Raw genomic sequence first — 13,760 nt, forward strand, 5'->3', positions numbered from 1 at the left:
AACAGATTGCTATTGTAGCCCTTCCCTTTGTGAGAAAAACAACCAACTACGAAATGAAAACATCCAGCATTAATGTATTTGACTTGCATGAGGAATACAGTTGAACCGACTTTTGACAGTCGGGTTGAAACAATGTGTTACAATGCACAATGTGGCCCGTTAGACTGGATCATGATGTCAACCATTTGTTTTTTCCTTGCCTCGACGTGATTGCTTACATTCGCTGCATCAATCAGCATTCATTCATTCTCTCTTGTGCGTATTCGAATCTCTTGTAGATGAGTGAGTGTTGTTTTATGCCACTTTAGCAATATTCCAGCAATATCACGACGGGAAACTCCAGAAATGGCATCACACATTCTATCCATGGGCAATCGGACCCCGGAACTTCAGTGTGACGATGAAACGCATTACCCACCAGGATACCCCACCGCCCATGAGAACACACCACTACTATATGTCCTTTTTCGGAAACCAATTGCACCGCGTGGACAGGCATAATCCGCCCCAAAACGTTTTCAAACAACATTCTCGCTCGAATATCTCCGTTTGCACAAACAGCGTAGAGATGCAACCTGTGTTAGGAAAAGTCAAACATGAGACAAAATACAGTAAGTCATAACCAGCCTGAACATACGTTTTTAAAGAAATATGGAAATGTTTTTTAAGATGTAGACACGAGAAGGAAATTCAGTGCAATATAGAAAGGTGGACTATCCACAGAACTTCGTGTTTGCTTGTTCTAAAAGATCTAAAATGCCTCTTAAAATGGATATGTCGACACATGACATCGATACACGTGCATTATGCCCTGCCGTGTCATATTTTGACACTTCTCATGTGTTTCATGTGAAAAATGTTAAAATCCACATCTCCGTTAAATTTGCAACGAAACAGTGCTCATCATTAAGAGACAACAGTACAGAAAAGAGAGTTATAAAATATTTCTTTGGTCTGAACCTATTATAAACGTTCATAAACTAAACGTGTCTTATTATTTTGAAACAAGTAAGGTATTTTTGGCTATTTGTACAGCTAAAGTTAATAATTCATTTTTTCTCTTAGTTGCAGCTCTAATGTGTGCGAGCAGTTTGCAACAGTTGTCGACTTACTGCACATATACGTTGAACCAGCACCTTCGTCTCCGTGACGCCTACGTCTGACACCTTGTAACGTTATAGTGGATACCGAGAACGACACCAGTCGTCACAAAGATCCATGAGAGGGATTTAATGTATGGTCACTTAAGGGGCGAACCGATTTCGACCAGTTGACCCCATCACTCCTGGCGACGACGTCGTAATGTTGCGGGTCGTATCTAACGCTTCTCGTTTGACATGGTGCGTTAGATCACCTCCGAATGCTAGTTGTATAACAATGTATAGGTGCTACACATACCGATGTCCTTAGCAGTCTCTACATGCCTTTCATAACACGGCAGTCGCTTTTATGTTTCTAAATATCGCAAAATTATTTTTTCTTCCACGTCTTAACTTTTTAAAAGGAATACATTTTGAGTTTTCACACAAGACTATACGTATGTTACTTTGTATGATGTACAGTGTATAAGTATATATATTTATATGTATGTGTAACTGGCCACAAAATTCGATAATACGCAGTCAATCAACCTAAACACGCAACATAATGAATATCTACAGTGTTTGTGTGTGTGTGATAGAAAGTAAAATAGATTAGTTGTGACGTCACGATTACACAATGCCATCCTTACAGGGTATAGTTAGGGGGCTTCATTTTCATACCAGCAGATGAACCTGATATGTTTAAAAACAAATATTCCAGAAAACATGTCAGTGTCTGTAATGTCACAAATAATGAGAAACAGATAAAGTTACATTTTACTCACGTTTTCAAAATTAACTTAAGACAAGCCCGGGGAAATAACCATCACCAAATAGAAATTACGTACAATAAAAACATAAAACCATGTAGTAGCATAGAACGGTTAGATCTCGGAGGGTTCACTGATTTTTATTTAAACGTGTTGGTGATTTCGCAGTCATGAAATTACAGAAGGAATATTGACATGAATAAACACGAAAACTAAACTCTTGGAATTTGAAAGCCAACTGGAACATGGCGGAAGATAGGCTTTATTATTCAATTTAAAAAGGTAAACTGGCTCACGCTCACCTATAATTAATTTTACGACGCCTTAAGCAGGCGTTCTAAGAAGATTAAAGGTAATTTTGAATAACACCCTCTCGTTGTTCTTAGCTTGTACCAAACCGAAAATAAACAAAGACTTAGCAAACAAGCAGATGAATCCACTCTCAGGTTAAAGTCTTAACGATTTAACAGGTGCTCGATTTTTTTCAACACCCTCAAAGAAAAGAATACGAGTCAGAACTTTTCCTTGAAGTAACACCACGTTTACGTTCGGAGGTCACGTCCGACGTTCCTTCTATCGACAACAGCCACGTGACCAACGCCTCCATCATCCGGAAACGTTGTCCTATCTCATAAATACGACACTGCCCCTCCACTCTGGCCATTTGGGGGCGGTCTCCAAACCAGCCTTCAAAATAATCGCCGACCGGAGCCACAGCGCCGTTGTTATTGTAGGCAGTTTCAAATATTTGCAGGCCCTTCCGACCTTCAGTAAACTATCCCTTTCCTTACAACTGAAATATTCTTCTTTTTTGGTTCTGTATTAACGTCTAGTAATTATCCATGACAACTTAAACTTTCACTCTTTGCGCATAGATAGGAATGTCAATCTGTGCCATGCGTTTCGCTGATTGGTTTGGTAGATACAATGTGAAACTATGTACAGTGTAGTGACTACTCTATTTTGTTTTCAGTGGTTTGACTTTAACGAAATAAGCCTGCAGATTTCTTTCAGGGCCAGTAAATTTCAAAGCCTGCAGGCGGCAGCAGACCTTGATGGCCAGCTGACAAATTAGAGCACACTGTTCCCAACCACATATCTACTTATGAAACAAGCTGATGTACAATGTTAACAAAACTACGTGCTATTTTTAGTCTGCCTTAATGAACAGAACTACACGGAAATAGTTAATAAGTGTGTTAATAAGTATAATACAAATGATAAGACAGATGATCATTATCGCTTTAGTTTTGTTTTGACGTTCCCGAAACCACACGGACAATGACCAGCGTGCAAAGCTCACCATGACCTTGCTGCACGGCCTTCCTTTTGCAGGAACTAGAGAATGTTTTTTGAAAGATTTGCACGAAAAGGAAAAGGTTTGGGTGTTATTTGAAAGTATGCAGACGCCCAGTTGTCAAAAGCCAGCCCACGGGGGAAGCTGTTCTCGTGTGCACGGCTTGACATTGCTGGAGCTTGCCACAATATTTTGAAATACAGTAATCGTTATTGAGTTTAAAACTCTTCAGTAGTCATGGGAGGCGTCTACATGCATTCAGACATGCGTCTACATACCACCCTGCCCTCATCTGGATTTGTTGCCTTCGGGAAGCAAAATATAAATCGCAAGAACAACCCTATTCACCGAACGTGCTTCTCCTCGTGTATGGTGTATATAAAGACACAATATAGCCTCAAGAAGATATATGGAAATTCGTTCGACCATTTCGTTCCTATGACCATAAGTGGCTGCTGGGAACCAGACTTAACGTGAGATCCTCAAACACAACATGGTCTTAAGAAAGAAAGAGTGAGTTTAATTTTACATCGCTTTTAGCAATATTACAGCAATAACACGGCGGCAGACACCAGAGATGGGCTTCACACATGGGCTTGTGGGGATCGAACCTGGGTCTTTGGCGTGACGAGCGGACCACCCATCTATAAACGATGAGCATCGGACGTATCTGCCGTTGTGCTTTCTCAAAGTATAATGAAACGATATAGAAAGGTTTCAGCAAGGGAAATACACTACCGTGTGATCGTATAAACGCGCTGCCATTGGGAAGAACGTGTCTAGTGGTGTAACGATACGTTTAGACAGCATTGTATCCCCCACAATACAAATTAATACATCGATTTATAATGTTTCGCAATACATTCAACTGACTAAAAGTTAGGGTAACCACCTGTCGTAAATGTAGATGTATGGGCTGGCAGTATTTGTATTTGTTTCTTAATGACAGATGCAAACGTTTTTCTTTGTGTACCCGTGAAGGTCCAGGGTAGAATAGGCCTTTAGCAACCCATGCTTGCCATAAAAGGCGACTATGCTTGTCGTAAGAGGCGACTAACGGGATCGGGTGGTCAGGCTCGCTGACTTACTTGACACATGTCATCGGTTCACCATTGCGCAGATCGATGCTCATGGTGTTGGTCACTCGATTCTCTGGTCCAGGCTCGATTATTTACAGACCGCCGCCATATAGCTGGAATATTGCTGAGTGCGACGTAAAACTGAACTCACTCACTCATCTTCGTGTCCGTAACGTTTTCCTATTAAAATTCGTGACATGGAACAAACTGGATTTTTGACGGTCATATTTTAAGGTTGGATACAAAATATCAAAATGTCAAGAAATTGTTAAAGTTGGTGTCATTTTGTAAGAAAAACATGTCCCGAATCTATTTATGTAATATAAACAGCAAGTCAGCACGGCATTTGTGGCAGTCTGTAAAAGATATTATGTCAATAAAAGTTCTCTGAAAAGTCGGTTGTTTACGTTCATAACTCAATATGTGTTTTTTACAAAGATATTTCAGTATTGATATGAATTGTAAACCAAGAGTCACTGTGTTCTGTAGTCTGATCGGTTGAAAAGCACGATCAAATGGGATTAGATTCCCGGAAACAGCAAGGCTATTCACTTAAGGATTGACTGTGTATTTCTTTCGTCGCATTGAGGTATGAAACTAAAAACAAGTTTGCACATTGGTTTTTAGTTTCATACCTCAATGCAACGAAAGAAACACACATTCAATTCTTATAATTAAATTCAACAACAAATACTATAGGATTTCAACAATATTTCTTTATACACAATCAAATCCATCGAAACAGGTATCTTTGTTACCTCCGATTAACAATTTCGATGTAAGAATTCGGTAATGGCATGACATGACTCAGGTGGCTCACTTACATAAAATGACACGCCTACCAAACCATTAGCCAATCAGCAAAGAGCACCCCCAAACAGCTGTCAGTCAACAAAGCTAACATCGGGTGCCGAATCAGAACGGAACAAAACAACGTGACGCGTCCCGGTAACAGCAAAGTTTCAAGTTCAAACATTTGAATTACTACCTGCGAACTGAAAGACTCAGTTTGAAAAGTGAGAATTGGAAATGAACAGAAAGGGCTTAAAATGTGTGAAGAAGCTTTCATGTACCCAAGACTCTTATATTTATGATGTGACATTCATTCATCCTGTGACATCAAATATAAGTTTCGATTTAATCCTTAATGTATAATGTTACGGTGAATAATTTGCCGTGACAAAAGGTATAAGAAAATCCCCTTAGAACCAGCAAAATATAACACTGAGAAGTCTGAAATTTTCAATACGTTTGTATTAAACAGAGAACACGATACAATGATTCATGATAGAAGTTTCATGGACAATACAACTGAGTCAAATCTAAAGTAATGGGTCACAAATATAATGTCATCTCACCGAAGTCTTGGTGTAAGAGTGAGAAAGTTTTACTGAATGTAACACAGCGAGCGGTCAGGCAGTGGTTATGTAGGCCAAGTGTTGACGAAAGCAGGCAGATTTATGTACTCCAGTTAATCTCTGTGTGTCCCGTCTCGTCAACACGACAACAAGCCTACTCTATACACTTATGTCTGAATATTCCAGCGAAATAAAGAACTTTCGCCATGTTTCGCGATCGACAAGTCAAGCACACCAAAGTGAGGTAACTCTAAAGGGCTACCTTTAAGCCTGCCGCTAAAATACCAATAACACTCAACTTTTATGATACGAAATGTGACCCAGTGATAACAATCACTTAATGTATAAGACAATTTACAGAAAATACACTTAATGAACAAGAATAGCCAAAACGTATAGAACTATTATGAAAAAGCATTGAGAAAAATGATTAAAACTAAGGTTTCAATGTACTTGAATGCGTTAATACGTCAGATGTGCCCGGACTTGAGGAAGTTTGCCCTCGATGTATTGTGTTCTTGATTGTTTTAACTTGCCACTTACAACGAATGATGTAAAATAAATAACGGGATTGATGACGTTCCAAAATTTGCGATAACATGTATACCATCTTATGTTACGTGAAGTGGCTTTACTTCCCTTTTGTTGTGTAACTGGCTGCTACGTTAATGTAATGAATAATTCTCGGTTATTTCTCAGTATATAAATATCTCCCTCTAAGTCTAAATAAGAATGAAATAAATTTCGCAAGCCCATTCGAATGCACAAAGTCATAATAACTGATAATGGAAATAAATTTTATGATAGCCAGTAAGATGGTTTATATACAGGAGACAGGTAATTTGTGCACTGGGTGCCATCAGTTTTCCGTTCCAGTCGGCTTTACTTTCACAGGATAGGTTATTCAACACATGATATAACCTGTATTCAAAATATCCCGATTCTCAACGTCTGTTTTAAATTAAACATCTCTGATTCAGTTAAGATGAAAGTCGTTCTTGTTTTTGTTGTAAGTAGGTGGTCGTTCATCTCAAAACAAATTCATGTCTCCATATTTCTGTCCACATGTAGCAACATTGATTGTCTTGCCGTCCACGCACAACTTAAACGTATTCCCTTCATTAGTTTCACCGAGGGATGGAATGACGTCTTTGAAAATACCGGATCCAAGTTTTCCTTCAAACGGTGCTCGCATATTATCCAAATGTCGTCTAGAACGAACCGCAAAATTGATTATGGATTCAACATGGATGTATTTTCCCATCTCTGTTGAAGAGGTCATAAGTTTGCCAGAATCTTTGAGTCCACCGAAGAAGTGAAGAAATTTGACATGAATCAACCTTTGGCCAATCTTCAAGAATTGTTTGACTTCGTCCCTGTAGCGCACCTCTGTGGTACTACTTAAAGAAAACCATTCCAGAACATCTTCAAATAGCAGATAAGCTATGTTATCTCACTAAGAGTTTTGGCAGTTTTTCTCACTAAGAGGTCCATTAAACTTGATCCATTAGTCGGTATGTCCATTCTTCCTGAAAGTTTGAATAATACTTGGTAATAATTTATTGATTTCCTTTATCCTCATGTTCAACCTCATTTGTATCATCAGCATTTGGAACAACTGAAACGTTTTTTTATTCATAACTGACAGATTCGTCAGACACCATTTCATGTGAAGTGCATGGTGCTTCCGTTGGTGGATTAATATCTCGAATTTACACTGTTTACACATTCCTCACGATCAGGAATACGTGTCTGGCTATTTTTCATCAGATCAGCTGGCACAATGTTTTGAAAGTTTTCAGTTAAATAAAATTTGATTTTACCAGTGTTACAATCCAAAATTCGTTGTCGGACCTTTAAAACATTTGTTGGATGAGCGTCAGTAGAATGAGATATAATAGTCACAAAGAGTACAATGGTAGCAATGGAAAGTCGTCATCAATCACAGGAGACATAATATAGTATGATTTTAGCCTGAAAACTAAATAAAATATTTGGTAGCAGGGATTTTGTTAAAACACACGCACCATTATCATACCAACTCACCGTAAAGTGACACATATATTTTCTTCAACTAACGGTACAGTACCGGAGCAACAACCACCAGAGCGTACACTCTATATTTTGACATTTTTCTCGCTAATTGTTAATAAATAGTCATTAAAACGTCACACTGGACTTTGGACACGACTTTTTTTGTTGTTACAGGGAACAAATGCACCGCGTGGTCATGATAAACATGCTTGAGTCGGGCAGCCGGTTTAAACAGACATTTATGACAAGAAAAGACATGATATCATTATTATTTCATTAGAAATATGTAGAGAAAGACTTTATGTCATCTTATTCATAATTATGCATTTGTTATAGATGGGGAATAACTTAAACTTACCGCTATTTGAAGCCCGGGTTGTCCCTCGAAAACTAGAGTGAAAAATGGGTTGTTACAGAAGTGCAACACCAAGCTTTCATGTACAGTCGAATACCTTGTTACAAAGGGGTAAGCGCAGCAGTTTGAACAGTGAAACAAATGCACGTGTAGCACGGTACGCGATAAGCGTTAACGTTGACCAGCCCAGCTTGTTCTCGGTGTTTCTCGTGATCACGGGATGATGTTATTCTTAAAGGGGCACTGATGCGGAGCCAATAATGTTTCTCGCCAACGGTCTAATTACGAAACGAAGCAGCAAATCGGTCAGCACCCGCTCCCTCGACCGTGACGGACAAAGGGACTTGGCTCCTGTCCATATTAGCAGAATTTCTCCACCCTAAAAAGCGAGGAGGCCGGATGCCCATTACATGCCGTTATTTTAAAATATCCATGGTATTCCTTATCTGATTGTAACAAAATATCCCAAAGCAGTGTAGTATTTTTCTGATGCCTGGATGGTATAGTGACTGATCCAATTTGATCCTATTTCTGTGTTTTTTTACCTCGATATTTAATCATGTCATGTGAAAGTATGATGTCTACATACACGGCAAGCCATTTGTTTCATATAAGTCCGAAAGATTGCAAAGCTTTATATTTAGATAGCTTTGAGGGTTGGCCCAGCTGTCATAGCAAACATCATACGTAAATTTTGGTAGCTATGACCCTGGTTTATTATCAATGATAATAAAAAACACACAGTTGATTTATCTGAATTCGTAAACTAATAACAACGACTTTGCCATTGGAGAAAAATCTTAAAATTGTCTTACGTAAAAAACTCCTGATTATATCCATTTACTCAAGTACACAGTAAATACCTATGCGCATTTCTTATGTAACAACGAAGTTCCGTTGGTATCCTCAAAACAGTTTCGGCCCAAAAGTATGTTTTCATGCTCCATGCGACACAGAGATTACATCTTCCTTGCTGTAACTCGCGTTTGATGGTATAAACCTACACGTGTTATTTATCACTTGATGGTCAGTGAATGAATTTATAACGGGTATAAATAGTGGTAACACCACTAAAATTACTCGACAAAGGTTCCCATTTGGCATTTCTCCTGTCTGGAGTAAATACTCAACATTAAAAATTAAGGTCTGTAGTGGCAAATGTATTGCATGTTATGTAATATGTGCATGTAAGTGATGCAAGAGGGTTTATCAGCTGAGTTACAAAAACAAACATCGATCAAAGGATTAACCGATAACACACTGATTGATTAATTACTTCCACAGCGGATTTGTCAAAAAGGCAGTGTTTATGAGTGTAGATTTACGTAATCTATACTGAATACACCCTGTCGTGAAGTACGAGTGTAAAAACAACATCCTTCCTACAAAGAAAATTAAGGTTCATTAACGTTGAAATTCATACAAATGTGACAAGGAACTAATTCGGTTTATAAGACAAAATATAAACACCTACACTGACTTCGTTATTTTTCAGTCCTAACGTGTATTTATATCACTGGCAGATGAGTAAACTTCAAGTAAAATGAGTACATCTTTGTTGATCAGTCTACACATATCAGTTGCGCAAATGGGAGGCGCAGCAGAGATCACGAACCAGTCACGAATTCGGGGATATCATTCAGGTACTCCCGGGAGAAAAACAATAACAAAAGAAACCACCAGTCCATGGAAATTGCTCCGCATGGGTGCCCCTTTAAGTTGCCCGTCACATTAAAAAGACTCTGTGCTCTGTTGGGCTGTTGTAGGTCCAGTGCACTCGTCTCAATGACACGGAGCAGAATTGATCTTCAGCAACTCATGCTTGTCGTAAGAAGCGACTGACGATGTCGGTTGGTCAGGCCCGCATACCTCGTTGAGACATGTCACTATAGCACAATTACGTAGATCGATGCTCATGTTGTTGATCATTGGATTGTCTGGCCCAGACTCGATTATTTACAGCCCGACCAAGCCCGCGACGGCCAAAGATGTTGTAGGGGTTGACCAGCAAAGAAACTACTTGCACGAAAGTCAAACTGGCCCTAAGCCCGATATGCAGCACGTAACCGTCAGGTCCTGGCTGAGCTTGTTTCACGAATGTTTAGAGTTTGTATGAAAATATCTACGAGGTTCAGTCGATAACACCATACCCATAGTCATTCTAACGGTTGCACCAGCCAGTTCATCTCTTTTCATTTCAAATTAGGTCTCCATACAAACCATTTCGGAAGCCTAATACTTTCATTGCATTGTGTTTGCAGGACATTGATGACACATGGCGAAGGAATAGTGTGTTGAGATGAATACATTTTACCGGAAAAAAGGTTTCATAATTAAATAAAAAATACAACACAGATTAGCCAAGGGTGCTGTTCACTTTCAGAGTCTGCAGAGCTATAGTTGCCCGGAATTTCACGACAAAACTTGTCGTCCATGCCATCACTGACATGTTATTGAAAGTGTGGAAATTAAACTTGCTACAAATTCTAGACTGTATATGGTACATTACATTTGTTTCCGAATCTGTATGACATCGGTGGAATATATGATGTAGTTACCTGCTGTGAATTTCACCAAAATGGTGCAAAGAGGCATGCAGTACATGAGTACGGTTCAGCAAATTTTGGGTACGGAATCATACAAAATATGGGTACATTTGGTGTGGTATTCTTCCGGCCCACGGGCCTTGGTGAGAGTTATCAAATGAAAAGTTAAATAATATCACATAATCTGTAAGTAGCCTCGATTATATTTATCAAAGCCATTATTATATAATCATACTATTGTTGTTAATATTATATGTAATTATATTAATATAACTGATAATAAACATTATTATATTTTTCAGTCTTTATGCGCTTTCTGATTTGTTTCCGCCAGTTCGATCTATGGCGTCCCTCTTGAATGTTACGTTTTGTGAGCACAAACTGTTCACTAGTGTTTATTTAATGAGTATGTATACTTATTCCATTGCAAGCGCGAATGTTTACATCACGTGACGATCACATGCTGAGGTCGGCCAAGTTTGCAATCGTTTCACGTGACCAGCAGGGGTCTATTTTCAGCGGGAATGACCGATCGTGAAAGACATGTGCCGGAATGACACCAGTGATAACGAATGTCACAGTATTGACACAATCTACACGATCTCAGCATCAAATCGTCTGGAACTGAGAACCTGCCCATCTCTCTTATTCTCGAACCGATAACCCAGCAATTAACCTACTAATTTCCAAAATAATTCAAACAAACCTGTAACTTGGCCTCTTGGAATCGCACCGTCCGTCTACAAGTGTGCTACAAGGTATCGTCTGCCTTTTCGCTCCAAAGCTCATACATTCATACAATCTGCTCGTGCAAAACGTGAGATTCGAGCTAACATATCTCCTGCTCGGTGTAAACCTCGGGATGCCGCAGACCACCCATTCAAAACAAAATAGTTTCGCCACAAATTCTTCAAATACGTTATCAAATAATCGAATATCACTTGAAGAAAGGATAATTAATTTTATACATTTTCTCGAAATTTAGAGCTCAGATCTTTTTATCTCTTTTTCAAGATATCCCAAAATATTAAAGACACTTTACACTTTTGTTCAGTATGTTATTAGCTGGTCCTCTCACAATTCCAGAAAATACCGCGGACCGTACGGAGGCATATTATCCTGACCAGAACGCATATTCGCGTCAGACAATAACATGGAATAACATTTTACAGCAACTTCAATCAATAACGTGCCCTCTTGTGACGACATTGCGCGCGTAAAATATTGTTATTGTCTTGTTACTGATTGTTCAAGTGGTCGTTGCAACCCGCAATGGACACTATCGATATAAATGTTCTGTGAGTCAACTTAAAAATATAATATATACAGTAAGTAAGTCGGTGAGTTGGGTTTTCACATTGCTTTTAGCAATATTTCAATAGTATTACGGTAGGAGACACCACAAATAGGCTACTCTTAAAGCTTACATGTTACCAAGGAAACAAACATAATCTTGTCACATTTATCATTTATTCATGACATATAACATACATTTCTCATTATGAAAATAAACAAAGCGAACTATCGGAAATCAAAAGTGCAATATTTTGTACTTGGGTATACAATGCTCAAAACCAAGAAGCCGGCACACCAAACCCAGTCAGAGCGGGTGGGTGTGCACTCAAGTGTAAAGGAGACTTTCACTTGTTGGTTCATTTGCCGATAAGCTCAGGTGTATGTATGTATAGACGTTGAGCTTAGTAAGTACATGCTCATTTTTTCTGCATTTGCATTGGATCCAGTCAATAAATACTGAGATGATAGCGTGTCCAAGTGCAAACCGTTACATGACACTGCCAACCAGAGTTAGCGCCGGTTTCCGTACGATCCAGTCAACCCTGAAAATAGGATGCCATCAACACATCATAACTGAGCTTATCTGAGTATTTCTAGCAATGATATTAGTATTTCTATTGGTGCACTTTCTAGAAAACTTGCTTTGCAAATCTTGATCGCGGACGACCTGGGAACCCTTCGCTCATAATTTGCAAGAGCCACTGGGCAGAACATGCTAGTACGGATCATGTGTCAGGTCAGAGCCCAACTTATCTTTGTTTGTCAGTAGGTGTCGAATAACACCTGATTAAGAACCGTAAGTACAACATATTTTTTTATCTAACCCAATACACAGCCATGTCAAACCTTGCTGGTATGTCCAGTATGCGCTGGTTGAATAGATGCCGTTTTCGTAGTAATCAATTGAATGGAGATAATGTGTCTGCAGCTGAGATGATTTCCCACCTGGTAGATAAAGTATTGAATGCAATTCGACAGAAACTAAATTTCTGAAAATTATTTTTGCAAGAGACAATTAACACGCAAGTCTATGGAAATTTCACTGATGATACAACTGTGTTGTGGTCGCTGAACACAAATGACTATTTCTTCAGTATGTTTGTTGTTTAAATGCCACTCACCAATATCACAGCTATATGACGGTGGTCTGTAAACAGTCATGTCAAGAACAGGCAATCTAGATACTGACATCATGATCATCGATCTGCGCAAATGGGATACGACGACATGTCAACGAGCCTGACGACGTATGTGCGGCTCAACAGACGTGGCCTCTTACGATAGGTATGGCAACTGAAGGGAAATAATAACCGGGAACATGGGTCATTTCTTGAGCGTACACGCCTTGAAAATGAATCTTAATCCGTCTGTATTGAAGGGGTTGTGTGGTTGCCTTGTGGTTAAAGCGTTCGCCTGTCCCGTAAAAGTCCCAGGCTCGATCCCCCAACATTGGCACAATGTGTGAAGTCCAGTTCTTGTGTCCCCGCCGTGACATTTAGACATCTTACTAAAAGCCGCGAAAGATCCAACAAACTCGCTCACGTCTGTATTGGTGTCTTTCCACAGTTGAAATGAAGGTTGATGTTTTCAAACGCCTTCGTTGAACATGTGCGAGATTACTCTGGTTCATTCTTTTCTCCAGGTGTGTATCAGAGGAAAAGTTAAGTGGCCGCTCGGTCGAACATATATAACGACTACCACTATTTAACCTCACACTGGCTCGTCCCATTGCCAAAGCTGATAACAGACGTGGAACCCCGAGTCAAATATAATTTCTTTCGTTTGAGGCACGAATTAGAATGAAATTTCTTTCTCCTAGCGTCGGAAGATACAACAAAGGGAAGTAATGCTATAGGTATGGGGGCGCTCTGGTAGGTATAAAAGGGAGGGAAATTTGAATTAGATTATTCTCAGCTGCGGTGCACCAGCGGTCAGTTTTGATT

General features: G+C 39.3%; 1 protein-coding gene across 1 annotated transcript in view; it reads right to left on the minus strand.

Annotated features, from left to right (window-relative positions):
* LOC137267969 (uncharacterized) overlaps nt 1-11,312 on the minus strand; it is a 90,806-nt gene extending 79,494 nt beyond the window's left edge. The window contains exon 1 of the mRNA XM_067802428.1: nt 11,228-11,312. The gene's annotated coding sequence lies outside the window, so the exon portion shown is untranslated. The remainder of the gene's footprint in view (nt 1-11,227) is intronic.
* Between the last annotated feature and the right edge of the window lie 2,448 nt (nt 11,313-13,760).

Source organism: Haliotis asinina, chromosome 16 (assembly GCF_037392515.1).
Source record: "Haliotis asinina isolate JCU_RB_2024 chromosome 16, JCU_Hal_asi_v2, whole genome shotgun sequence".
NCBI classification, from domain to species: Eukaryota; Metazoa; Mollusca; class Gastropoda; order Lepetellida; family Haliotidae; genus Haliotis; species Haliotis asinina.